We start from the raw sequence: 4,395 nt of genomic DNA on the forward strand, positions 1-4,395 counted from the left end.
ACTCAGGCGATCGCTGTCTGCAGTGGAATCTGCAGAAAGTTTCTGAAGTTCTCGTGGCAGCGCCTGTGCTGCTGGGCTGTCTTGTTCTCCTCCCAGAGGTCTATCAGGAAGGCCAGCTGGTCGGTCTGTCCCCTCGCTACGATGGCGTGTGCCGTCAAGGCGAGGATCCAGAGTGTCGCCAGTCGCTTGGGCTGTGGAAATGGGTTGCAGTCTGGGGCGGTGATTGCTTCCACTGTGATGCTTCCCGGCGCCGTTCTGTTGATGTGGGCTACCATCTGCTGGCACGCTTCCCAGGTGTTGATGGCATTCCCGCAGGTGAATCGGTGCTCGAGGGTGTCGGTCATGCCACATACGTCGCACATGTCACTTGCGACGAGTGTATCTCCTGCAGTCTTTGGTTGGTTGGTACCGTTCTGTTAACTATTCTGTACCATGTCTCCTTCGCATGTTTAGGCAACACGTTTTCCGAGACGTTCCCCCTTATTTGTTTCCAATTGTATTGCGGGAGTTTGTGTTCAATTTTGTTTTTTTGCCGGCTTCCCCCTGAGGGCCCTGTATATTCTCTTGGCTGTTCTGTGGCTGGCGTTCGCCACGTAACTTTTGTTGGCGTAGTGCAGCCTGACGTGTCGCATTCTGAAGGGAATGTGCCTCGTGTCGACCGGCGCTTCTTCTGATGCGGGCTTGTATCCTGCCATTATCTAGGCTGTGACGCTCTCAGGGTTTTTGTCCTGGATGGCGAGCGTTCGTTTTAGTAGGAGGGCTGCACATTTGCTCTTTATATCAACCAGACCTAGTCTCCCTTCTTTCGTCGACAGCGAGCACGTTGCTTGCGTCACTTCGAATATATTTTGACGCCACAACAGGTAGTACACTGCGCTCGTAAGTGCTCGCGCAATTTCCGTCGGGATGCTTAAGATTTGCGTCAGGTACCATGCTTTCGACAGGATCGTCGTGTTTATCAGGTCTATTTTCTGGTGTATTGTTAGTTTCCGGTTCGCGTGCTGTCTGGAGAGACCTCTTATGGTGTGTAGGACGTCTCTCCAGTTGTATTCGGCCATTCTAAGTGGACAAGGCTGTATAAATATTCCAAGAACTTTATGGCTTTCTGCTGTTTTGTACCACTGCATGTCTGGTTTGAGTCGTTGATTCCCTATCGGCAGTAGTACTGTTTTTCTGCGATTGGTTTGGGCGCCTGACGCTTTTTGGAATGGAATGTGTTCATGATGGTTTCTACTCTCCCAATATCTTCCTGATCTTCAATAAAGATGCCTAGGTCGTCAGCGTAGGCTATACATGCTACTGCTTTATCTCCTACGGAGAATCCTCTGATGTCATTTGTGAGTTTCCGCAGCAGCGGGTCCCGTGCTATAGCGAATAGAGCCATTGACAATGGACAGCCTTGCCTCACGGATCTGTGAAAACAACTTCGAATCCATTGAACAATTGTTATTATACGAAAAATAAGTTCTCAGATACAGAGTTAATCTTGTACATGACAAACGCCAACTACTCTCTCTTTTAAGGTCGTAGATACAGCAGATGCGACGAAGTTTTGAAGACTACGAGCATATGCTATCAACTTGGCTTAAAAAGACAACATTCTGCTTAGCGAAGATGGCTTCTGTATCAAATAGTTCTTGAGACGTTGTAATAATATATGTCCAAAGTTGTTCGTTATTGGTACATACGCATTCCGTTTCTTTACACCAACTATAAATTCGGATAAAGTGGCAAATAACTTCACACTCAGCGCTAAAAATGGCTTCCGTTAGTGCGAGTCTGTAGAGCTACGACCCGAAGTAACAGCGCACTGTTGGAGAACCTGTATAAAGTATTCGAATAAAAATGCCAGGCAAAGGGTGAAACGAGAAAAATCGTTACACATCACCTATAATAACGTGTACGTGTCATCAATGCGAAGAGTGATTATTATTGCTACGTAGACCAATTGAGAATCTTCATTACTATCTAATGACCAATGTTCTACTATAATATGAAATCACAAAAAATAATAATTAAAGAACATGAAGTTTTAGTTTCAGTGGTTCGTTACAACACTTGCCTTACTTTGGTTTTTTGTAGTTTGAGTTTAAATGTTTTTTAGATTTCACATATGTGCTGCAGGTTAACGGAACTGCACATATAGAATGATGTTCGCGATATTTATGACAAAAACCATATATGGGATTAATAATGTGAAGGATACTAATATACTGCATTTAGGTGGACACAACAATTTCACATACATATTAATGAGGCAAACGATGTATAAGTTGAAATATAATAATACACAAAGAAACATACAACATTTAGGCATATGATGAAGAGAAATTTACATCTATATCACATGAATAAAATACGTAACTTGAGAGAGAGAGAGAGAGAGAGAGAGAGAGAGAGAGAGAGAGAGAGCATATTAATATATGAAAGACGCTGCTTAAATTACATTGTTACATTGATACACCTGTTAGATACCCTTTTCACTGTATTTATACCCGATCGTTTTTTTGCCTGATTTATTTGGCTACGAGGAAAGGACACTGTAGGGATAGGGCTTGCACATGTTACATACATTTTGGGACTGTGACACTTGCAGACTTTCACCTTGCACTTTGCATGCTTGAGCACACAGTTTGGCACATGAGATTGCCCTAGACTTTGGGTAGGTAGAGGGATGGGACGAATACATCAATGGCGACGGTGGGCTCGAATGTTGGTGATGATAGCGGTCATGGCGTGCGCGAAACGTCTCTGAAGGTCGCGTCCAGCGGGACCTGCAGGAAGCTGAGGTAGTTCTGGCCGTACATGGTGCCTTGTTTGGCCCTCTTGTGTTCCTCCCACAGGTCCGTGAGGAACTCCAAATTGTCTGTCCGGCTATAGCATGTGACGTCATCCCAAGGATCCACATCGTGTCCAAGTGTTTTGGCTTTGGGAAATCAAAAAATACGGGCTCGTCCGGGATTTGAACCCGGGACCTCTCGCACCCTAAGCGAGAATCATACCCCTAGACCAACGAGCCGCCGATACGAGGTGTTTTCTGTGTGGCTGCCTCGCTGTGGAGAGAGTAACCCAGTTCTGAGCGGCTGCGTGGCTGGCTGCCAAGGCCGGGAGCGGCCACCTTTAGTTTGTGAATTATTTTTTCGAGCTTCAAACAGGAGCGACTTGTTTATCTGTGTGACTACTACCTAGAGCAGGCCTGTTCGAGGCGGCTAGGGAACCAAGAGGGCACCCGCTCTTTCTCTGGCTGGCTAGTGAGCGCTCGTAAAATGAGACGGTCAAACGTCGTTATGTAGCGCGGGGGAAGTGCAAATTGTGCGCTGTTTTCAGGGGAATGATCATGTGTTAAGTTCGTTGGAGCCTTGGTCGCAAGTGAATATCCTTAATGACGCGATGCTTAAAATAGAGAGCAGCTCTTATTAAATCGATTGGCCTTATTAGGAATTTCAGCCCGAAGGTTGGACACACAGTCAGCAACATAGTAGACGTGAGTGTAGGATGTCCACAGTTAGAACGTATCGATCTACTGTGTGACAGGCAGTGATAGATTTCGTAATAAAACGCGTCTAGTAGTCTCGTAAAAAAATTGTCCTCAGTATAAATTTCTACGACCTCCTAGTTTGCAGATACGATTACATCTGTCTGGAGCTACATACATCTTCCATAAACTTCGTCCGCAGTTATGAGACCGAAATCTACCCACGGAAGCTCACTCACAGACTACAAATAAACTTCTAATTTCTTCGAATTAACAGTGCTCAGAAAGTGGTACCAGACATCGATGCTTTAATGAGATGCAAAATATGTAGAATTCATTGACATCCAGTGTTTGTATATTGAACATGTGAAAATACTGTCACGAAATACAGTTTAAATTTCGTCCTGAGACCAACGGTGGCCTCGGTTCGTCCGAAACGACTTTCGTCATAAGGCTGCACCAATCTTATGCAATACCAGGTTTCGTACTTAGCTGTCCCGTGTTCTGCGCCTTGTTAATTAAAAGAAATGTGAATATCATTTTATTGTCGTTTCTCATCAACGCAGTAGTCGTAGGAAATAAATTCGCCACAAAATGCATTAATTAGCTACCACAAAGAGATTCGTCTCCGTAACACTAAGATTAGCTAGCGCCCGCAGAACACCCGTTTACAGTAGTTTCTCGTGGGGAGCGGTCTCGATCTGATTCCTCCCGGCTAAGTCTTGGAAATAAGTTCAGACGAAATTTTTACACACATAGAACTGTTTTCAGAAAGGAGAGATTACATACAGTTTGTGATGGTATGTTTTATTACTGTCAGAGGTAGTTTACCTTGCGTGAAACAGAAATAGATAGTTCCTTTATTTTAGTGTGGGTAGAAGTTATACTTGGTAAACGGAATAAATTAATAACTGGTCCCG

At 44.6% G+C, this 4,395-nt stretch overlaps 1 non-coding gene across 1 annotated transcript; it reads right to left on the reverse strand.

The window, feature by feature from the left end:
• Positions 1-2,947: 2,947 nt before the first annotated feature.
• Trnap-agg (transfer RNA proline (anticodon AGG)) lies at positions 2,948-3,019 on the reverse strand. Its single transcript has one exon. It is a non-coding gene; the product is annotated as a tRNA-Pro (tRNA).
• Positions 3,020-4,395: the final 1,376 nt, after the last annotated feature.

This window comes from Schistocerca cancellata, chromosome 2 (assembly GCF_023864275.1).
Source record: "Schistocerca cancellata isolate TAMUIC-IGC-003103 chromosome 2, iqSchCanc2.1, whole genome shotgun sequence".
Lineage (NCBI taxonomy): Eukaryota > Metazoa > Arthropoda > Insecta > Orthoptera > Acrididae > Schistocerca > Schistocerca cancellata.